The sequence below is a fragment of the Nerophis ophidion genome, linkage group LG10 (genome assembly GCF_033978795.1).
Source record: "Nerophis ophidion isolate RoL-2023_Sa linkage group LG10, RoL_Noph_v1.0, whole genome shotgun sequence".
NCBI classification, from domain to species: domain Eukaryota; kingdom Metazoa; phylum Chordata; class Actinopteri; order Syngnathiformes; family Syngnathidae; genus Nerophis; species Nerophis ophidion.
Window position 1 is genome coordinate 57,434,067 of NC_084620.1, and position 25,251 is coordinate 57,459,317.

The 25,251-nt window shown below is 40.0% G+C and overlaps 1 protein-coding gene and 1 long non-coding RNA gene across 5 annotated transcripts in view; both read left to right on the forward strand.

Annotated features, from left to right (window-relative positions):
• The window catches only part of celf2 (cugbp, Elav-like family member 2), a 431,239-nt gene that overhangs the window by 68,388 nt on the left and 337,600 nt on the right, over positions 1-25,251 (forward strand). The window lies entirely within an intron of this gene.
• LOC133561050 (uncharacterized) lies at positions 8,649-19,410 on the forward strand. Its single transcript, XR_009808561.1, has 6 exons — positions 8,649-10,571; positions 13,802-13,877; positions 14,338-14,415; positions 14,949-15,026; positions 18,939-19,010; positions 19,127-19,410. It is a non-coding gene; the product is annotated as an uncharacterized LOC133561050 (long non-coding RNA).

The following is a 25,251-nucleotide window of genomic DNA, read 5'->3' on the forward strand; positions in this document are numbered from 1 at the left end:
CCTTGTGTTGTGTAGTTGTCATGTGACCACATTGTGTAGTTGTCGTGTGACCACCTTGTGTTGTGTAGTTGTCATGTGACCACCTTGTGTTGTGTAGTTGTCATGTGACCACCTTGTGTTGTGTAGTTGTCATGTGACCACCTTGTGTTTGTGTAGTTGTCATGTGACCACCTTGTGTTGTGTAGTTGTCATGTGACCACCTCGTGTTGTGTAGTTGTCATGTGACCACCTTGTGTTGTGTAGTTGTCATGTGACCACCTTGTGTTGTGTAGTTGTCATGTGACCACCTTGTGTTTGTGTAGTTGTCATGTGACCACCTTGTGTTGTGTAGTTGTCATGTGACCACCTTGTGTTGTGTAGTTGTCATGTGGCCACCTTGTGTTGTGTAGTTGTCATGTGACCACCTTGTATTTGTGTAGTTGTCATGTGACCACCTTGTGTTGTGTGGTTGTCATGTGACCACCTTGTGTTGTGTAGTTGTCATGTGACCACCTTGTGTTGTTGTCATGTGACCACCTTGTGTTGTGTAGTTGTCCTGTGACCACCTCATGTTTGTGTAATTGTCATGTGACCACCTTGTGTTGTGTAGTTGTCATGTGACCACCTTGTGTTGTGTAGTTGTCATGTGACCACCTTGTGTTGTGTAGTTGTCATATGACCACCTTGTGTAGTTGTCATGTGACCTCCTTGTGTTGTGTAGTTGTCATGTGACCACCTTGTGTTGTGTAGTTGTCATATGACCACCTTGTGTAGTTGTCATGTGACCTCCTTGTGTTGTGTAGTTGTCATGTGACCACCTTGTGTTGTGTAGTTGTCATATGACCACCTTGTGTAGTTGTCATGTGACCTCCTTGTGTTGTGTAGTTGTCATGTGACCACCTTGTGTTGTGTAGTTGTCATGTGACCACCTTGTGTTGTGTAGTTGTCATGTGACCACCTTGTGTAGTTGTCATGTGACCACCTTGTGTTGTGTAGTTGTCATGTGACCACCTTGTGTTGTTGTCATGTGACCACCTTGTGTTGTGTAGTTGTCCTGTGACCACCTCGTGTTTGTGTAATTGTCATGTGACCACCTTGTGTTGTGTAGTTGTCATGTGACCACCTTGTGTTGTGTAGTTGTCATGTGACCACCTTGTGTTGTGTAGTTGTCATATGACCACCTTGTGTAGTTGTCATGTGACCTCCTTGTGTTGTGTAGTTGTCATGTGACCACCTTGTGTTGTGTAGTTGTCATATGACCACCTTGTGTAGTTGTCATGTGACCTCCTTGTGTTGTGTAGTTGTCATGTGACCACCTTGTGTTGTGTAGTTGTCATATGACCACCTTGTGTAGTTGTCATGTGACCTCCTTGTGTTGTGTAGTTGTCATGTGACCACCTTGTGTTGTGTAGTTGTCATGTGACCACCTTGTGTTGTGTAGTTGTCATGTGACCACCTTGTGTAGTTGTCATGTGACCACCTTGTGTTGTGTAGTTGTCATGTGACCACCTTGTGTTGTTGTCATGTGACCACCTTGTGTTGTGTAGTTGTCCTGTGACCACCTCGTGTTTGTGTAATTGTCATGTGACCACCTTGTGTTGTGTAGTTGTCATGTGACCACCTTGTGTTGTGTAGTTGTCATGTGACCACCTTGTGTTGTGTAGTTGTCATATGACCACCTTGTGTAGTTGTCATGTGACCTCCTTGTGTTGTGTAGTTGTCATGTGACCACCTTGTGTTGTGTAGTTGTCATATGACCACCTTGTGTAGTTGTCATGTGACCTCCTTGTGTTGTGTAGTTGTCATGTGACCACCTTGTGTTGTGTAGTTGTCATGTGACCACCTTGTGTTGTGTAGTTGTCATATGACCACCTTGTGTAGTTGTCATGTGACCTCCTTGTGTTGTGTAGTTGTCATGTGACCTCCTTGTGTCGTGTAGTTGTCATGTGACCACCTTGTGTTGTGTAGTTGTCATGTGACCACCTTGTGTTGTGTAGTTGTCATGTGACCACCTTGTGTTGTGTAGTTATCATATGACCACCTTGTGTTGTTGTCATGTGACCACCTCGTGTTTGTGTAATTGTCATGTGACCACCTTGTGTTGTTGTCATGTGACCACCTTGTGTTGTAGTTGTCCTGTGACCACCTCGTGTTTGTGTAATTGTCATGTGACCACCTTGTGTTGTGTAGTTGTCATGTGACCACTTTGTGTTGTGTAGTTGTCATGTGACCACCTTGTGTTGTGTAGTTGTCATATGACCACCTTGTGTAGTTGTCATGTGACCTTGTGTTGTGTAGTTGTCATGTGACCACCTTGTGTTGTGTAGTTGTCATATGACCACCTTGTGTAGTTGTCATGTGACCTCCTTGTGTTGTGTAGTTGTCATGTGACCACCTTGTGTTGTGTAGTTGTCATGTGACCACCGTGTGTTGTGTAGTTATCATGTGACCACCTTGTGTTGTGTAGTTGTCATATGACCACCTTGTGTAGTTGTTATGTGACCTCCTTGTGTTGTGTAGTTGTCATGTGACCTCCTTGTGTTGTGCAGTTGTCATGTGACCTTGTGTTGTGTAGTTGTCATGTGACTACCTTGTGTTGTGTAGTTGTCATGTGACCACCTTGTGTTGTGTAGTTGTCATATGACCACCTTGTGTAGTTGTCATGTGACCTCCTTGTGTTGTGTAGTTGTCATGTGACCACCTTGTGTTGTGTAGTTGTCATATGACCACCTTGTGTAGTTGTCATGTGACCTCCTTGTGTTGTGTAGTTGTCATGTGACCACCTTGTGTTGTGTAGTTGTCATGTGACCACCTTGTGTTGTGTAGTTGTCATATGACCACCTTGTGTAGTTGTCATGTGACCTCCTTGTGTTGTGTAGTTGTCATGTGACCACCTTGTGTTGTGTAGTTGTCATGTGACCACCTTGTGTTGTGTAGTTGTCATGTGACCACCTTGTGTTGTGTAGTTATCATATGACCACCTTGTGTTGTTGTCATGTGACCACCTTGTGTTGTGTAGTTGTCCTGTGACCACCTCGTGTTTGTGTAATTGTCATGTGACCACCTTGTGTTGTTGTCATGTGACCACCTTGTGTTGTGTAGTTGTCCTGTGACCACCTCGTGTTTGTGTAATTGTCATGTGACCACCTTGTGTTGTGTAGTTGTCATGTGACCACTTTGTGTTGTGTAGTTGTCATGTGACCACCTTGTGTTGTGTAGTTGTCATATGACCACCTTGTGTAGTTGTCATGTGACCTTGTGTTGTGTAGTTGTCATGTGACCACCTTGTGTTGTGTAGTTGTCATATGACCACCTTGTGTAGTTGTCATGTGACCTCCTTGTGTTGTGTAGTTGTCATGTGACCACCTTGTGTTGTGTAGTTGTCATGTGACCACCGTGTGTTGTGTAGTTATCATGTGACCACCTTGTGTTGTGTAGTTGTCATATGACCACCTTGTGTAGTTGTTATGTGACCTCCTTGTGTTGTGTAGTTGTCATGTGACCTCCTTGTGTTGTGCAGTTGTCATGTGACCTTGTGTTGTGTAGTTGTCATGTGACTACCTTGTGTTGTGTAGTTGTCATGTGACCACCTTGTGTTGTGTAGTTGTCATATGACCACCTTGTGTTGTGTAGTTGTCATGTGACCACCTTATGTTGTGTAGTTGTCATATGACCACCTTGTGTAGTTGTCATGTGACCTCCTTGTGTTGTGTAGTTGTCATGTGACCACCTTGTGTTGTGAAGTTGTCATGTGACCACCTTGTGTTTGTGTAGTTGTCATATGACCACCTTGTGTAGTTGTCATGTGACCTCCTTGTGTTGTATAGTTGTCATGTGACCACCTTGTGTTGTGAAGTTGTCATGTAACCACCTTGTGTTTGTGTAGTTGTCATGTGACCACCTTGTGTTGTGTAGTTGTCATGTGACCACCTTGTGTTGTGAAGTTGTCATATGACCACCTTGTGTAGTTGTCATGTGACCTCCTTGTGTTGTGTAGTTGTCATGTGACCACCTTGTGTTGTGTAGTAGTCATGTGACCACCCTGTGTTGTTGTCATGTGACCACCTTGTGTTGTGTAGTTGTCATGTGACCACCTTGTGTTGTGTAGTTGTCATGTGACCACCTTGTGTTGTGTAGTTGTCATGTGACCACCTTTTGTTGTGTAGTTGTCATGTGACCACCTTGTGTTGTGTAGTTGTCATGTGACCACCTTGTGTTGTGTAGTTGTCATGTGACCACCTTGTGTTGTGTAGTTGTCATGTGACCACCTTGTGTTGTGTAGTTGTCATGTGACCACCAAGTCATGGTTCAGGTCTACGATGATCCTCTATGTCCAGAGAAAGTGCGCCATTGGTCCATTCTCCCCTCCTAGAAGCCCCTCCCCCTCCATCCCCTCGCCACCGATGACCTCCAGGGAAGATTGTGCGGCGGCGAGGAGTTGATTACGGTCGGGCTTTGTTTTAAGCCCACGCCCGTCCTTGGCGTGGCAGAGAGAGGCGGCGCAGGGAAGAAAAGGAGTCTTGTATCTGTCCTGGGGGGGGGGTGGATCATTCCAGATTGCCTGGGTGACCTTCCGGGACCCCCGCTGGGTCCCTCAGCTCCCCGCCGTGTTTACCGTCCCATAATGACTTTGTCAGCGCCCACAATGTGGCTTATCAGGGGGGCGTGGCCCGCCACGACGCACGAATGGGCGGCGTAATGGAACGGGCAATTTGTCCCGGCCCCGCCCACTTTGGCAGCGTGCGGCGCTCCAGATAAGATCAAGTCTTCATTTTTTTCTTCCTTCAAAATGCCGAGTCAAGCATTTTTCGGGCGTTTAAATAATTCAGACGTGTTTTGGCGCCTTTCCCTCCTCTTCGCTGGCGGAATTTATTCTTCTTTTTTTTTTGTACGGAATAGGCTGAACGTGAGCGGCATGGCGAGGGAGCCGGAGAAAGATGACTTTGGTAATCCTTCTTTTATTAAGTAGGCCACACCCCACCGCCCCCCCCGCCGCCACTCTTCCACGCCAGTCCTGTACAACAGGGGTCACCCGTAAGGACCAGATGAGTTCTAAAAATAGCTCAAATAGCAGCACTTACCAGTGAGCTGCCTCCATTTTTTAAATTGTATTTATTTACTAGCAAGCTGGTCGACATTTTTAATTCTAAGAGAGACAAAACTCAAATAGAATTTGAAAATCCAAGAAAATCTTTTAAAGACTTGGTCTTTACTCAGAAAGACAATTTTAGAGAAAATACACAACTTTAAAAATGTTTTAAGGATTTTTAAACACATTTTAAATTCCTTCCTCTTCTTTCCGTCCATCCATCCATTTCCTACCGCTTATTCCCTTTTGGGGTCGCGGGGGGGCGCTGGCGCCTATCTCAGCTACAATCGGGCGGAAGGCGGGGTACACCCTGGACAAGTCGCCACCTCTTCTTTCCTGACATTTTAAATCAATGTTCAAATACATTTATTTTTTTATTATTGTAAAGAATAATAAATACATTTTAATTTAATTCTTCATTTTAGCTTCTGTTTTTTCGACGAAGAATATTTGTGAAATATTTCTTCAAACTTATTATAATTAAAATTCGCCAAAAAATTCTAACAAATCTGGAAAATCTTTAGAATCAATTTTAAATCTTATTTCAAAGTCTTTTGAATTTATTTAAGAAAATTTTGTTCTGGAAAATCTAGAAGAAATAATGATTTGTCTTTGTTAGAAATATTTTGTTATATATTCTAACAAAGTGCAGATTGGATTTTAACCTATTTAAAACATGTCATCAAAATTCTCAAATTAAACTTAATCAGGAAAAAGTACTAATGATGTTCCATGAATTCATTTTTTTGATTTTTTCTAAAAGATTCAAATTAGCTTGTTTTTCTCTTCTTTTTTCGGTTGAATTTCAAATTTTAAAGAGTCGGAATTGAAGATAAACTATATTTCAAAATTTGATTTCCGTATTTTTCCTGTTTTTCTCCTCTTTTAAACTGTTCAATTAAGTGTTTTTTTCATAACTTATTCTTATTTTCCCGGCAAGTGAACTACAGTCCCAAGTCCCGGCAAGCAGACTACAGTCCCAAGTCCCAGCAAGCGGACTACAGTCCCCAAGTCCCGGCAAGCGGACTACAGTCCCAAGTCCCAGCAAGCGGACTACAGTCCCAAGTCCCAATATACATTTAGGCCTCCAATCAGGCTTGATCCCGGGGACCCCAAAGGGTTTTGGTCAAAAAAATATTAAAAATGCGTCATTATTCGGTATTATTTTGTTTTATTATTATGCAAGTTTTAAATCTCCAGATCAACAATAAGTCCATCTGTCAATATAATGATTTTAATATTTAAGTTGTATGTTCTTTTTGTCAAAGAAAACCCTGTTTTTTGCTGGAAAAAAACACAAAATATGCAATATTATCACCCAATATTTTTTTAAGTGGAATATGTGAGATTATATAATAATTGGAGCATTAAAAAGGTCAATAAGTTATAACACCATTGATTTTAATTCATTATTATTTTTTGAGCAATGACACTTAAAAACAAATCACACTAAAATAATCCAAAACTCATTAAAGTGTTAAAAAATAAATTATAAATTTTTTTACTGTTTACTTTTAACACAATAATCTCGAGATCAACTTCAGATCTATCCGTCAATTATAAGTTTTATTGTTGTTTACGTTTTTTGTCTGTTCATTTTAGGCCCTTCTTTAAAAAAAATAGCTCAGTTTTTTATATGGCAAACACAAAACATGCAACATTTTTTCCCCAAAAATATCTCAAAGTGGAAAATTTAACGTGATTGGAGCCTTGAATATGGCAATTATTCATAATGACATTGATTTTGATTCATTATTATTTTTTAAAGAAAGAAACAGCCTGCATGGCAACTTTGTGTTATTAGAGTCAACATTGAAACATTTTCTTGTTACATTTCACCCGTTGGCTCTTTTATATCACTTTTTACGTTTTAAAAATATATTTTTAAAACGTGCCGTGGGGCCGTTAAAAAATGGCCCCCGGGCCGCACTATGGACGCCACTGATGTAGATGAAACATATGTTTATTATTGTCATTTAGTCCTTCAATAAAATGTTGAACATACTAGACAACTTGTCTTTTAGTAGTAAGTAAACAAACAAAGACTCCTAATTAGTCTGCAGTAACATATTGTGTAATTTATACACCTATTATTTTATACACATTATGAGGGACAAACTGTAAAAATGGATTGTTCATCTACTTGTTCGTGCTTATTTTCTGTTTGAACATGTTCTATCTACACTTCTGTTAAAATGTAATAATCACTTATTCTTCTCTTCTGTGATACTTGTCATTAGTTTTGGATGATACCACACATTTAGGTATCAATCTGATACCAAGTAGTTGCAGGATCATACAATCAAATATAATAAAATATCATTTCTAATAAACCAATAGTAATATGGTTTAGAAATACTGATGTAAAGGGTAGGTGTCGCGCTGTTTTCTGTTTTAACATGTTCTATCTACACTTCTGTTAAAATGTAATAATCACTTATTCTTCTCTTCTGTGATACTTGACATTATTTGGATGATACCACACATTTAGGTATTGATGCGATACCAAGTAGTTACAGGATCATACAATCAAATATAATAAAATATAATTTCTAATAAACCAATTGTAATATGTTTAAGAAATACTGATGTAAAGGGTAGGTGTTGCGCTGTTTCCTGTTTTAACATGTTCTTTCTACACTTCTGTTAAAATGTAATAATCACTTCTTCTTCTCTTCTGTGATACTTGACATTAGTTTTGGATGATACCACACATTTAGGTATCGATCTGATACCAAGTAGTTACAGGATCAAACAATCAAATATAAAAAAATATCATTTCTAATAAACCAATTGTAATATGTTTAAGAAATACTGATGTAAAGGGTAGGTGTCGTGCTGTTTTCTGTTTGAACATGTTCTTTCTACACTTCTGTTAAAATGTAATAATCACTTTTTCTTCTCTTCTGTGATACGTGTCATTAGTTTTGGATGATACCACACATTTAGGTATCGATCCAGTACCAAGTAGTTACAGAATCAAACATTGGTCATAATCAAAGTCCTCATGAGCCATATTTACTAACTTTATAAACATTTAAAAACATAGGGAAAAAAACGATTTTGTGATGCTAAAAAATATCGATTTAATCATAGTAGGACCAATTAGACATGCTGTTGTACTTGGTATCATTACAGTGGATGTCAGGTGTAAATCCACTTACATTGTGACGCCGGTGAGCTATTGTATCCTCCTACAGCGTGTAGTGACGCATGTTTAGCTGTTCCTCCATCCTCCAGTGATAACGGTACTTGTAAGAAACTAACTTTATTTGTTGCCATGGTGGCGAGGATTAGTGATTCAGAAGTAGCTAAAACACTGCTGCTGGACATTATCCAAAACTAATGACAAGTATCACAGAAGAGAAGAAAAAGTGATTATTACATTTTAACAGAAGTGTAGAAAGAACATGTTCAAACAGAAAACAGCGCGACACCTACCCTTTACATCAGTATTTCTTAAACATATTACAATTAGTTTATTAGAAATGATATTTTTTTATATTTGATTGTTTGATCCTGTAACTACTTGGTATCAAATGCGTCCGTTTTCCCTTTTCTGTCCACACACTGTGTCTGCTTGTAAGTACTCTGTGTGTGTGTGTGTGTGTGTGTGTGTGTGTGTGTGTGTGTGTGTGTGTGTGTGTGTGTGTGTGTGTGTGTGTGTGTGTGTGTGTGTGTGTGTGTGTGCGTTTGTCAAAGTGACATATGGGGACATTTTTATGAAATTTCACCTTACATATGAGAGGACCTGTTGAAATATGAGGACATTTTCCATGTCCTCATATTTCCCGCAATGCTATCGTGTTCTAGACCCTCCCAGCATGTTCCCAGACCAAAAATCTCTAAAGTCTTCATTTGTCAAATTTTCAGAAAAAGTGTGTGAAAGTGTGTGTAATTTTTTGGGTCACTTTCGATTTTGCCCCTAGTGGCCATCTTTGCTATTAGGACACACACACACACACACTTGTCCTCATATGTCATATGTCCTCATATGTCATGTGGGTCAGAAACTCACACACTCCAACATTTGAAAAACATCTAATCATTACAGCAATAAACATACTTTTGAAATCTAAATCAAATAACACATTTTCAACTGATCTGATGATCTCAACCTTTTTTATGTTAGTTTTATCTATTCATTTGGTTTATCTGGAGAGGATATGGGCTAGACAATTAGTAATAAAGGGATTATGGTGATGATTTAATCGGTTTGATTCAGTATTTTACTGTATTGGGCTTTTTTCTATTATGTTGTCTAAAATACAATGCCGCACAATAATTACTTTAAATGTGCCTGAAAAAAAACTTTCAACCTTGATTGAGACAAAGGCGATAATTCAAATGGAATCCAAACTACATACAGTATTTAATATTTACAATAGCACATGATTTTGGTATTTTTATCTTTGGGACAAATTTTGGATTCAATGGGGGATTGTTTTTGGAGGTATTCCCTTTACATGGTGTTCAAGATGGTTACTTCCGCCCACTCTGAAGAGTCTCTGCGTCTGATTGGTCCAATTTTCAGTTAGGCGCCGCCTGATTGGCCGTTGGATGATGTCTGATCCTAACAGATGGCTAAATCACTAGTTAATTATTTTCCTCATGGAAGTTATACAGCTCACGTATCACACTTAATATTGAATATATATATAAAAAGGGTTTTCCAAAAGGACCATTTATAATCGAAATACAAAACTTCACACACGATTTTGAGCACAACAGAGCGCTCAGTGAACATCACTTCCGGGACCTGCAGCACCGGAAGGGGACATCTATCTTGGCCACATCCCATCTTTGACAGTCTTCGGCAGCATGGTTGAATCAGGTGAGCATAAAATGGAGTTTAACGTAATTAAATAGACCAATGTTTTTTAACATAGGAAAATAGTTCATTATAAACAACAGTTAAATGTTTGTTGTTATTAATTGCAATCAGATTTGATTTTATGAGGTCAAATTAAGCATTTCAGTTCTGGGCCAAGGCCAAGGGATTTAATTTTTTTTTTTTTAAGTTGCATGGAAGATTATAAGTAGCAGTGATTGTCACACACTAGGTGTGGTGAAATTATTCTCTGCATTTGACCCATCACCCTTGATCACTATGCTAGTAAACCTTTTCTTAATTTTAAACAAGACAGACTAGAGTTCTTCAAATTGTTTATACTTTTTCTCAAATACAAATATTTCAAGCTGATAAGCACTGTGGAGTTGGCATGTTACTGATATTGTTACATTAGTTCTTTGTTTGAGAAGCTTCATGTCTGCACTGAGCCTAAATTTAACAGTTTTTGAAGGGTTTGGTTCTTTGTTTTATTTCTGTGTCACTGACTTTTTTCATTTTTATGTGTGGATTTGTTAGGCGCATCAACACATGATATAGACATCGTGTCCAAAAGAAGAGCGAGACGTAATCCTGAGGCTGAAGCCACCGAGTTTATGTGATCTGGATGTGACAAGTCTTGTTTTAAGGCCCAGTGGATCAATGATTGGAAAGGTATGTCTTGTTATGTAACATATCAATGGTAACTGTATCAACATCTCATTTGGATCATTTCCTTACAGTCTAATAGAGGTTGTTTTATATGGCTTTAATTAGAAGTGTTTGGAATAACAGCGTTCCACGTTCAAAGAGCTAGCTTCTGTAGCCGAGGATCGGACCGCCAAGTGCCCTGCCTTCGGCTGCCGCCCAGCTCACAATGCACCCGACCTCTATGGCCCCTCGGAGTCTTGTTCACGAATGGGGGAAGAGTGGATCGTGAGATCGACAGGCGGATCGGTGCGGCGTCTTCAGTAATGCGGACGTTGTACCGATCCGTTGTGGTGAAGAAGGAGCTGAGCCGGAAGGCAAAGCTCTCAATTTACCGGTCAATCTACGTTCCCATCCTCACCTATGGTCATGAGCTTTGGGTCATGACCGAAAGGACAAGATCACGGGTACAAGCAGCCGGAATGAGTTTCCTCGACCGGGTAGGGGTGCTCTCCCTTAGAGATAGGGTGAGAAGCTCTGCCATCCGGGAGGAACTCAAAGTAAAGCCGCTGCTCCTCCACATGGAGAGGAGCCAGATGAGGTGGTTCGGGCATCTGGTCAGGATGCCACCCGAACGCCTCCCTAGGGAGGTGTTTAGGGCACGTCCAACCGGTAGGAGGCCACGGGGAAGACCCAGGACACGTTGGGAAGACTATGTCTCCCGGCTGGCCTGGGAACGCCTCGGGATCCCCCGGGAAGAGCTAGACCAAGTGGCTGGGGAGAGGGAAGTCTGGGTTTCCCTGCTTAGGCTGTTGCCACCGCGACTTCACCTCGGAAAAGCGGAAGATGATGGATGGATGGATGGATGGTATAACAGCGGTATATGAAAACGATGTTACTAAAGCTGTTACTTTTACCGGTAACGAGTTATCTAATAACTTTTATGTACGCTACAACGCTGTTACGATGCGTTTTATGTAATCTGGCATGCTACTTTTGATGTGATTGTATGTCAACAAGACAGCGTTAGAAGCACAAAAGGTTTAGTGCAGGTAATATCTTTTTACTAATGAAAGCAACCCCCGGAAGTAATTACGAACACGATATCAAATAGACAGAGGCCTCATCCACACGCAAACAAAAACATTCGACAGAACTATCTTAACTGCCACTGCTAAGCTAAAAAATACAGCTGAACTATTCTGCTATGTCTGGGCGCTGACGTCCCACGTCACTTGGCAAAAGGCACGGCTTTTTAAAGGCACACACACACTCTGCACTTATGAAATGTCTCCCAACTGTATATGCTAGATATTTAAAACAAACATTTTTCAAGTAACACATTAATTACAAACCCCGTTTCCATATGAATTGGGAAATTGTTTTCGATGTAAAGATAAACGGAATACAATGATTAGCAAAACCTTTTCAAGCCATATTCAGTTGAAAGCACTACAAAGACAACATATTTGATTTTCAAACTCATAAACTTGATTTTTTTTTGCAAATAATAATTAACTTAGAATTTTATGGCTGCAACACGTGACAAAGTAGTTGGGAAAGGGCATGTTCACCACTTTGTTACATCACCTTTTCTTTTAACAACACTCAATAAACGTTTGGGAACTGAGGAAACTAATTGTTGAAGCTTGGAAGGTGGAATTCTTTCCCATTCTTGTTTTATGTAGAGCTTCAGTCGTTCAATAGGCCGGGGTCTCCGCTGTCATATTTTACGCTTCATAATGCGCCATACATTTTCGATAGGACTGCAGGCCGGCCAGGAAAGTACCTGCACTCTTTTTTTATGAAGCTGAATGTGGCTTGGCATTGTCTTGCTGAAATAAGCAGGGGTATCCATGAAAAAGTCGGCCCTTACATGGCAGCATATGTTGTTCCAAACAGATGGGTAACTTACAGATGAGTAAGTTACCCATGCCTCGGGCACTAATGCACCCCCATACGATTACAGATGCTGGCTTTTCAACTTTGCGTCGATAACAGTCTGGATGGTTCGCTTCCCTTTTGGTCCGGATGAAACTATGTCGAATATTTCCAAAAACAATTTGAAATGTGGACTCGTCAGACCACTGAACACCTTTCCACTTTAAATCAGTTCATCTTAGATGATCTCGGGCCCAGAGAAGCCGGCTGCGTTTCTGGATGTTAATTGGCTTTCGCTTTGCATAGTAGAGCTTTAACTTGCACTTACAGATATAGCAACAAACTGTATTTAGTGACAGTGGTTTTCTGAAGTGTTCCTGAACCCATGTGGTGATATCCTTTAGAGATTGATGTCGGTTTTTGATACAGTGCCGTCTGAGGGATCGAAGGTCACGGTTATTCAATGTTAGTTTCCTGACATGCCGCTTACGTGGAGTGATTTCTCCAGATTCTCTGCACCTTTTGATGATATTATGGACCGTAGATGTTGAAATCCCTAAATTTCTTTCAATTGAACGTTGAGAAAGGTTGTTCTTAAACTGTTTGACTATTTGCTCACGCAGTTGTGGACAAAGGGGTGTACCTCGCCCCATCCTTTCCTGTGAAAGACTGAGCATTTTTTGGGAAGCTGTTTTTATACCCAATCATGGCACCCACCTGTTCCAAATTAGCCTTCACACCTGTGGGATGTCCCAAATAAATGTTTGATGACCATTTCTTAACTTTATCAGTATTTATTGCCAACTTTCCCAACTTCTTTGTCGCATGTTAGCTGGCATCAAATTCTAAAGTTAATGATTATTTGCACAAAAAAAATGTTTATCTGTTTGAACATCAAATATGTTTTCTTTGTGCATATTCAACTGAATATGGGTTGAAAATGATTTGCAAATCATTGTATTCAGTTTATATTTACATCTAACACAATTTCCCAACTCATATGGAAACGGGGTTTGTACTTTATTTAATAATTATTTACATTTATGAAAGAGTAATTCTGTTTGTAATTGAATTTTTGGTCAAGTAACGACTATTATTATTCCTTTTTAAAAGTAGATATTCCAAACATTGTTAATTGATAAACTGTTTTATCAGGATATGGTGTATTTGCTCTTGCATCAATTTAAAAAGGTTCTTTTGTGGTCGAGTACCGAGGGAAGTTCATCTCAAGACATGAGCGGGTCAAGAGACAGAAACCCTCTATAATTATCTTTACTATTTATCTGGCATTATATGCTCATAATGTTATCAACAAAAAGTGCTGATAATGTTATAATTAATAAGTTCTAACATTATTTTTGTGTGTTTTGTTGCAGACAGCAACTGTTGATGTTCTATCTCAACATTCTCCAGATTCATGTGAGCAATAAACCGACTTCATCCCTCCAACAGGTTATTACTTGACTATTTTACTATCCATCCATCCATTTTCTACTACCTGTCCCTTTTTTGGGGTGGCGGGGTGTGCTGGAGCCTATCTCAGCTGCATTTGGGCGGAAGGCGGAGTACACCCTGGACAAGTCGCCGCCTCATTACAGGGCCAACACAAATAGACAACATTTACACTCACATTCACACACTAGGGCCAATTTAGTGTTGCCAATCAACCCATCCCCAGGTGCATGTCTTTGGAGGTAAGATGAAGCCGGAGTACCCGGAGGGAAAAAAAGTGCTGGTAATGTTATAATTAATTAGTTCTGACATTGAATGACAGTGAATGGTCTAACAGCTGAAACTCTGTAATAATCTTTACTATTTATCTGGCATTGTATGCTCAGATTTTTATCAACAAAAGTGCTGATAATGTTATAATTAATTAGTTCTGACATTATATTTGTGTGTTTTGTTGCAGAAATCAACTGTTGAGGTTCTATCTCAACATTCTCCAGATTCAGATGTGAGCCATAAACCGACTTCATCCCTCTAACAGGTTATTACATGTCTATTTTTACTATATCTGCTCTAAATTTGATCCAACCTATATTTTGAAAGACATTTATTAACTTTAATCTCTCACAGATCAGTTTATATGACAACTTTTTCGTAAGGGTGCATCCATGTTAGTCAGTAGGAAGTTTAGAACTCATGTTCAGCAAAACAGGAGATGTTACAAGTCAACAACATAAATTCTACATGTGAGCACTCGTCATGTCCTCATATTGTTTGAACCAGGAAAGACCTAGGTGTGTTTCATATAAGGTCCTCATATTTTCTGAACCAGATTATTGTGTGTTACAATGCTAATGTCAAAGCTTTAAAATGAGTGTCTCAATTCAGGTCCTCATATTTTCTGAACCAGATTTTTGTGTGTGTTACATTCTTAATGAATTGTCTAAGAGCTGAAACTCTGTAATAATCTTTACTCTTTATCTGGCATTGTATGCTCAAATTTCTATCAACAAAAAGTGCTGATAATGTTATAATTAATTAGTTATGACATTATATTTTTGTGTTTTGTTGCAGAAACCAACTGTTGAGGTTCTATCTCAACATGCTCTAGATTCAGATGTGAGCCATAAACCGACTTCATCCCTCCAACAGGTTATTACATGTCTATTTTTACTATATCTGCTCTAAATTTGACCCAACCTATATTTTGAAAGACATTTATTAATTTTAATCTCTCACAGATCAGTTTATATGACAACATTTTCGTAAGGGTACATCCATGTTAGTCAGTAGGGAGTTTGGAACTCATGTTTAGCAAAACAGGAGATGTTACAAGTCAACAACATAAATTCTACATGTGAGCACTCGTCATGTCCTCATATTGTTTGAACCAGGAAAGACCTAGGTGTGTTTCATATAAGGTCCTCATATTTTCTGAACCAGATTAGTGTGTGTTACAATGTTAATGTCAAAGCTTTAAAATTAGTGTTTCAAATCAGAAAATGCAGTGCTTCTTGTTTACAGCCGGTTTCTGAAGCACTGTTTTTAGTGATCAGAGTATTTTTTCGGTGGTCGTGTTTTTGGTACATAACTTGTAAATAGTGCGCAGATAATAGGCTATATGTATATATATGTGTATATATATATATATATATATATATATATATATGAATATATATATATACATTCAAACCTCGTTTCCATATGAATTGGGAAATTGTGTTAGATGCAAATATAAACGGGATATAATGATTAGCAAATCTTTTTCAACCCCAATTCTGTTGAATATGCTACAAAGAAAACATATTTGACGTTAAAACTGATAAACATTTTTTTTGCAAAGAATTAAGGGATTTTACCATCCACGGTCCGTAAAATTATCAAAAGGTTCAGAGAATCTGGAGAAATCACTGCACGTAAGCGATGATATTACGGACCTTTGATCCTTCAGGTAGTACTGCATCAAAAACCGACATCAGTGTGTAAAAGATATCACCACATGGGCTCAGGAATACTTCAGAAAACCACTGTCAGTAACTACAGTTGGTCGCTACATCTGTAAATGCAAGTTAAAACTCTACTATGCAAAGCGAATGCCATTTATCAACAACACCCAGGAACGCCGCGGGCTTCGCTGGGCCCGAGCTCATCTAAGATGGACTGATGCAAAGTGGAAAAGTGTTCTGTGGTCTGACGAGTCCACATTTCAAATTATATATGGAAATTGTGGACGTGGTGTTCTTCGGAACAAAGAGGAAAATAACCATCCGGATTGTTACAGGTGCAAAGTTCAAAAGCCAGCATCTGTGATGGTATGGGGGTGTATTAGTGCCCAAGGCATGGGTAACTTACACATCTGAGAAGGCACCATTAATGCTGAATGGTCCATACAGGTTTTGGATCAACATATGTTTTCATCCAAGCAACATTATCATGGACGCCCCTGCTTATTTCAGCAAAACAATGCCAAGCCACGTGTTACAACAGCGTGTCTTCGTAGTAAAAGAGTGCGGGTACTTTCCTGGCCCGCCTGCAGTACAGACATGTCTCCCATCGAAAATGTGTAGTGCATTATGAAGCGTAAAATACGACAACTTAAGCTGTACATCAAGCAAGAATGGTAAAGAATTCTACTTTCAAAGCTTCAACAATTAGTTTCCTCAGTTCCCAAACGTTTATTGAGTGTTGTTAAAAGAAAATGTGATGTAACACAGTGGTGAACATGCCCTTTCCCAACTACTTTGGCACGTGTTGCAGCCATGAAATTCAAAGTTAATTATTATTTGCAAAAAAAAAAAAGTTTGAGTTTGAACATCAAATATGTTGTCTTTGTAATGCATTTAATTGAATATGGGTTGAAAGGGATTTGCAAATCATTGTATTCGGTTTATATTTACATCTAACACAATTTCCCAACTTTTATGGAAACGGGGTTTGTATATATATATATATATATATATATATATATATATATATATATATATGTGTGCATATATGTATATATACATATATATATATACATGTATATATATGTATATATGTATATGTATATATGTATATATACATATATATATATACATGTATATATATGTATATATGTATATATATATATGTATATTTATACATACATGTATATATATATGTATATATATATATATGTATATGTATATATACTGTATATATATAAATATATGTGTATATATATATATATACATGTATGTATATATACTGTATATATATATATATATAAATATATGTGTATATATATATGTATATATATGTATATATATACGTATATATGTATATATATGTGTATATATATGTATATATATACATATATATATACATATATATATATATATGTATATATACTGTATATATATATATATATATAAATATATGTGTGTATATATATATATATATATATATGTGTGCATATATGTATATGTATATATACATATATATATATACATGTATATATATGTATATATGTATATATATATATGTATATTTATATATATGTATATATATATATGTATATGTATATATACTGTATATATATATAAATATATGTGTATATATATATATATATATATATATATATACATGTATGTATATATACTGTATATATATATATATATAAATATATGTGTATATATATGTATATATATGTATATATATACATATATATGTATATATATATGTGTATATATATACATATATATATATGTATATATACTGTATATATATATATATAAATATATGTGTATATATATGTATGTATATATATATATATATATATATGTATATATATATACATATCTATGTATATATATATATATATATATATATATATATATATATATATATATATATATATATATATATATATATGTATATCTACTGCGATGAGATGGCGACTTGTCCAGGGTGTACGCCGCCTTCCACAGGATTGCAGTTGAGACAGGCACCAGCGCCTCTGCGACCCCAAAGGCAATATGTGGAAGAAAATGGATGGATGGATGGATGTATATATCCATTCATACTGTAATCACCTGCTGGTGGAAATCTTTTACGTTCGTGTGGTGTTGATTTGATGTTCATTGTTCCTATGATCTCAATCACACCATCCGTACCTGAAAGCGTATTGGCTTTTAGAACTGTTGTTGTGTGTCTGGGGAAGCATAGAGATGAATGTGTTTCCACAGGAGGCAAAACCTGTTAGAATTGTGCCGTTTGTTATCAAAAAGATTGGTAAGTAAAGTTAAAAATAGTTTTTGATTTTTTTAAGTGACTATTTCTGTAAGGCTACAATACATTATATAATTTTAATTATTTTTCACGTGTAACCCGTACTTTCAAAATGTGGCGGTGCGCCACTTTCAGTTAAATTAAGAGGAAGACCTTGTTGTGCGATAATGAATGTGTCATTTGTAGTTGGGAAACATATTTCCATCTGATTAAAACTGATACTAAAAATTCATCTTATTAAGAAATGCAAATATTATTTCTAGTAGCATTTTAACGACCTGTACATATACAAAGTGTTGGACTTAAGTTGTTGGCCTAGAAATGTAGTTTAAAGTTTTTTAATTTTCCATCAGATATCGGATCTTGAATACTCTGCCAATACAGATTTTGAAGATCAAACCTATGTTCCAGACTCAAGAGGCAGTTCTTCAGATACAAGTGTTTGCAGCAGTGATCTTAGTCATACCATGCCTCTCCCAAAATATTTTGAAGGACACCTTTAAATCATTTGGGATTGTCAAAACACAGAGAGAAATCACCAATTCAAGCAAACCTGGAAGTTTCAGTTCAACATTAGCAAGCAGTGGTCATAGTTCTTTAAAGACAGGTTGCAGCGCTGATTCTTCAGAGAACACTTCCCAAAATATAAGTTTCATAAAAGTTGCACCATTACCCAAAATGGGCAATGGTAAAGTATTACAATTCTGTAGTGACTGAAAGAGTTGAGTTTTAGTGTGACTTACAGTGTATTGTTTTTACAAAGCAAAATATGTTAAATGTTTTCTTTTACAGTTTTCTAATTCTTCCTTTCAGATTGACAGCAGGACAAATCGCTGGAAGTGGGTATGTCTCAAGCTTCTTCAACGTGGTCCACTCCAAAGCGAGGTAAATAAATAATCCACATTATTTACTAGAATATTATATTACGTTTTGCACCTTTTCAATGTGTTATAGTCATTATTCCTTCAGTAAGACATTGTATTTTGTCTCCTTTATGACAGCTGCAAAGGTGAAGAAGTGGAAGCAGTTGAATGACACATGTTGCATTTTATAACTGGCAACAAAGTACCAGGTAAAAAAGATTGTGAAGCCTCCCTCCACAAAGAACTAGTAGCTCTACAGGACAGAGATTCCCTTGCCATCAAGTACTACATCCATAAAAGAATCATATTAAAAAAAGGAGAATTTTTTTTTCCACATCTGCTGTGGTAGTTTGAGTATGTTACCAGCAATTAAAAAAGCAAGATAAAGAGCAAGCGTTTTGTATTTATTCCAGATAATTGTTAGCGACAAAATCCACAAAAACAATTCAGTTACACTTAATCGACAATTACATTTTTACCCATGTTTCTTTTAAACTCTTCTTGGTTTTAGATTACAGTAGCATGGGATTGGGATTTTTTTTTTAAATGACAACACATCAACTAAACCAACTCAGGTTGTTTTGTTAAGTCTCTGATGTCATTAGCCTCATATGTCACATGAACCTGAAATCTTTAACACTCTGTGATGTCATGGTTGTCATATTTCACAAACTTGAAATCTTAAACACTCTGTGACGTCATGGTCATCATATGTCACATAAACTTGAAATCTTAAACACTCTGTGACGTCATGGTCGTCATATGTCACATAAACTTGAAATCTTAAACACTCTGGTCTTCATTTGTCACCTAAACCTGACAAGTCCTCATATGTACCATAAAAATCAGGTTCAGAAAAAAACAAAAGAGTTGCAAAAATCTCAATAGACCACTGTGTTTCTAAAATTCTGGTTCACTAACCGTCTGATTCCCAGGCCTGTAGGACCATTGGAAAGGCATGTCCCCATATGTCACGTTTTTGTCATAAGTCCTCATATGTCACCCAAACACGTATGTGTGTGTGTGTGTGTGTGTGTGTGTGTGTGTGTGTGTGTGTGTGGTGTGTGTGTGTGTGTGTGTGTGTGTGTGTGTGTGTGTGTGTGTGTGTGTGGGGCACCACGTCATGCACTTACAAAAAGGGTACTTTTTAGAGGCGGTATAGTACTGAATATGATTCATTAGGATGCCGCACAATGCTAACACACGCCTTGTTGACGTTGAGCTCAGTCAGGTTTATTCGTGGGGCGATGACATCATATTGTAAGCCCCGCCCACAAGGCATTTGGACGCGAGCAAGATCTCTCAATTAACCGACCCTGTTCGTGTTTTCCCGGCAAGCGCGCCGCTTCCCCTCTCGCGCTCCCTAACACACGACGACAGCGAAAGGTCAGCACCCCGCCGGCTTCACATCGGGGGGGTGGGCGGGGGTGATGTAAGGGCGTTGCCACGGTAACGCACAGCCCACGCCGGATGCGTTTTGTGGCAGATAAACGGGGGCCAGAGACCTGTAGAGCAGGGGTCAACAACCTTTTTGAAAGCAAGAGCTACTTCTGGGGTACTGATTAATGCCAAGGGCTACCAGTTTGATACACACTTTAATAAATTGCCAGAAATAGCCAATTTGCTCAATTTACCTTTAATAAAAGCCTCATAAAAATTGCACTAGCAGAGCTGCCGTTATTTCCTGTGTTCCTTAATTTAGCACAAACATCATCATCATGTTTTGTTGACTTGCAAATCAACAGTGCATGATGATGTTTCTGGGCCTGTTGAAGTCTAGCATAAATTTGCAAATCAACAATACATTATTTGCCAATTTCCATTAGACTTCAGCAGGCCCACAAACATCATCATCATGTATTGTAGACTTGCAAAGTTCTGCTGGAGTCAAGCAGGCCCACAAACATCATCAGTATGTGTTGTTTACTTGCACATTTCCGCTAGACTTCAGCAGGCCCACAAACATCCTCATCATGTATTGTAGACTTGCAAAGTTCTGCTGGACTCAAGCAGGCCAACAAACATCATAATCATTAATTGTTTACTTGCAAAGTTCTGCTGGAGTTAAGCAGGCCCACAAACATCATCATCATTAATTGTTGACTTGCAAAGTTCTGTTGGAGTCAAGCAGGCCCACAAACATCATAATCATTAATTGTTTACTTGCAAAGTTCTGCTGGAGTCCAGCAGGCCCACAAACATCATAATCATTAATTGTTTACTTGCAAAGTTCTGCTAGAGTCAAGCAGGCCCACAAACATCATCATCATGTATTGTTTACTTGCAAAGTTCTGCTAGAGTCAAGCAGGCCCACAAACATCATCATCATGTATTGTTTACTTGCAAAGTTCTGCTGGAGTCCAGCAGGCCCACAAACATCATAATCATTCATTGTTGACTTGCAAAGTTCTGCTGGAGTCCAGCAGGCCCACAAACATCATCATCATGTATAGTAGACTTGCAAAGTTCTGCTGGAGTCAAGCAGGCCCACAAACCTCATCATGTATTGTTGACTTGCAAAGTTCTGCTGGAGTCAAGCAGGCCCACAAACATCATCATCATGTATTGTTGACTTGCAAAGTTACGACTTCTTGACTGGCTGAGAGCTAAAAGTGCTTCCATGTAAGTTCCCTCCACAGCGGAGTGGACACTTCTTCTTCTTCTTCTGTGATCTCCTCGTTGCCTCAAACTCAGCGGCGGCGTTGTACTTTATTTTAAATATTTATTTGCATCCGGCGCTCCCAGTTTGCCCTTTAGCTCATTTGCATTTGTGTTTTATTCCGCCCACACGTGCATGAATATGGATGCTTTGTATTCTTTTCCTGGGTGTCACTGATTCGCTGCCTCTTCAGCCCCTTCACTGAATAAAAATGGGATTTATTTTGCCATCTCGCCCGCCCGCCGCCCGCCAGCACACACGCTAATGGCGGCATAAAGTGCGACGCTCGCGGTCATTCAGGCTTCTTCTGCCGCTACTTCTCCTTGCATACAGAGTTTCCTGTTTACCGTCTTCACCATTTGGACTTTTTTTATTTGGCTCCAGAAATCCACCAAAGCCTCCGAACCCTTTTGTTTGAACAGGGGAGGGACATAAAAGCCCGGCGACTTAGACTTTGAGGACGGGGGCGTCCAACCGAGCGGAGCAGGATTTGACATTTTCCGTGCCAACCGACTCAGGCTGAATTTGCTTCCTTTGTTATTTATTTTTATTTCACGACTTTGCCTTCGTCTGCTCCGGTTTGGGATGATGGCAGAATAAAGACGAATGAAGGAAGGAGCCGTCTTTAAAAATATATCTTGTTTTTAATTTAACGGGCATGACATTGCGTTAAATAAAAAAAAAATTTAAAAATTATATATATATATTTATGTATATTATTTTTTATTTTTTATTTAACGGGCATGACATTGTGAGCAGCACGGTGGGAGAGGGGATAGTGCGTCTGCCTCAATACGAAGGTCCTGAGTAGTTCTGAGTTCAATCCCGGGATCAGGTACTCCGGTCTCCTCCCACCTCCAAAAACATGCACCCGGGGATAGGCCCCTCCCACCTCCAAAGACATGCACCTGGGGATAGGCCCCTCCCACCTCCAAAGACATGCACCTGGGGATAGGCCCCTCCCACCTCCAAAGACATGCATCTGGGGATAGGCCCCTCCCACCTCCAAAGACATGCACCAGGGAATAGGCCCCTCCCACCTCCAAAGACATGTACCTGGGGATAGGCCCCTCCCACCTCCAAAGACATGCACCTGGGGATAGGCCCCTCCCACCTCCAAAGACATGCATCTGGGGATAGGCCCCTCCCACCTCCAAAGACATGCACCTGGGGATAGGCCCCTCCCACCTCCAAAGACATGCACCTGGGGATAGGCCCCTCCCACCTCCAAAGACATGGACATGGGGATAGGCCCCTCCCACCTCCAAAGACATGCATCTGGGGATAGGCCCCTCCCACCTCCAAAGACATGCACCAGGGAATAGGCCCCTCCCACCTCCAAAGACATGTACCTGGGGATAGGCCCCTCCCACCTCCAAAGACATGCACCTGGGGATAGGCCCCTCCCACCTCCAAAGACATGCATCTGGGGATAGGCCCCTCCCACCTCCAAAGACATGCACCTGGGGATAGGCCCCTCCCACCTCCAAAGACATGCACCTGGGGATAGGCCCCTCCCACCTCCAAAGACATGCACCTGGGAATAGGCCCCTCCCACCTCCAAAGACATGTACCTGGGGATAGGCCCCTCCCGCCTCCAAAGACATGCACCTGGGGATAGGCCCCTCCCACCTCCAAAGACATGCACTTGGGGATAGGCCCCTCCCACCTCCAAAGACATGCACCTGGGGATAGGCCCCTCCCACCTCCAAAGACATGCATCTGGGGATAGGCCCCTCCCACCTCCAAAGACATGCACCAGGGAATAGGCCCCTCCCACCTCCAAAGACATGTACCTGGGGATAGGCCCCTCCCACCTCCAAAGACATGCACCTGGGGATAGGCCCCTCCCACCTCCAAAGACATGCATCTGGGGATAGGCCCCTCCCACCTCCAAAGACATGCACCTGGGGATAGGCCCCTCCCACCTCCAAAGACATGCACCTGGGGATAGGCCCCCCCCACCTCCAAAGACATGCACCTGGGGATAGGCCCCTCCCACCTCCAAAGACATGGACATGGGGATAGGCCCCTCCCGCCTCCAAAGACATGCACCTGGGGATAGGCCCCTCCCACCTCCAAAGACATGCACTTGGGGATAGGCCCCTCCCACCTCCAAAGACATGCACCGGGGGATAGGTGGATGTCTTTGTCACCATGCTGCCGTTTTAGCCACTTCTAAATCACTAATCCTTGTCGCCATGGCAACAAATAAAGTATGTTTCTTACAAGTAATATTATCACTGGAGGACGAGGAACAGCTAAACATGCTTCACTACACACCGTTTCTCACCGGCGTCACCATGTAAACGGGGGCGGTATAGCTCGGTTGGTAGAATGGCCGTGCCAGCAACTTGAGAGTTCCAGGTTCGATCTCCACTTCCGCCATCCTCGTCACTGCCGTTGTGTCCTCGGGCCGGACATGTTGCCCACCTGCTCCCAGTGACACCCACACTGGTTTCAATGTAGATATTAGGTTTCACTATGTAAACGCGCTTTGAGTCACTAGAGAAAAGCGCTATATAAATATAATTCACTTCTGGTGGATCCACACCTGACATCCACTGCAATGATACCGGAGCATCTGTCTGCTCCGGTTTAGTCAGGCCTGGGTCAGAAATAGAACTCGGTTGCAGAGGTGGAGGTTAATCCGGCAGTCTTTTATTTTGAAAAGTTCACTTTTCACCTCTCGAGTCAGGGCAGTACAACAACAACTAGGCGAAAAAGGTCAACAAACCCGAAAAATCACTCCGAAAAGGAGGAAACAAAACGATCTATCTCTAAGTCCACTAGCCAGGAATATGACGATGAACTTTAAACAACAAAAGGAGGGAAAAACAAGGGCCTGTGGAGCTTCTACACTTATTTTTATCTCCAGAGATAATTAACAAAAGGTCACTCAAAAAAGAGACGCTAAAAGTAAACTTAAAACTTAACAAAAATTCCAAGTACTAAAATGGAAATTCAGGATGTGGATAGCAAGACGAGACGAGGCTGGAGGAACAAAGGGAGGCATGGGCTTATAAGAGACATGGGGGACAGGTCAGGGATGACGTCAGACTGACAAGGAAGGGCAGGAGAGAGGAGAGTTACTGTACATTTCAAAGTAAAACATGAAATTCACAAGACACAAACAACATCCCTCAGCGTGGAATAAAGACAAATAAACATCAAAATGTTTCCATCCCGCCTTGTTTGCCACATCCGGCGACAGACCCCCTGCTGCTGCCTCCCGTGGACCAGGATGGAGACGGGCGGGCGAGCACCAAGGAGCGGCGTGCTGGGGGTCGTTAAGCAAATTGTATCGACACGTGCCGCCAGTAATTGACTGCACGGCCGCCGCGAGGTGACAAATAAAAACCTGTCGGAGTCGACGACTTCATTTGTCATTTGCAAGAGAGAGAGAGAGAGAGAGAGAGAGAGAGAGAGAGAGCTGGGCAAATACAAACCCTGTTTCCATGTGAGTTGGGAAATTGCGTTTGATGTAAATATAAACAGAATACAATGATTTGCAAATCCTTTTCAAGCCATATTCAGTTGAATATGCTACAAAGACAACATATTTGATGTTCAAACTCATAAACTTGTTTTTTTTTTTGCAAAT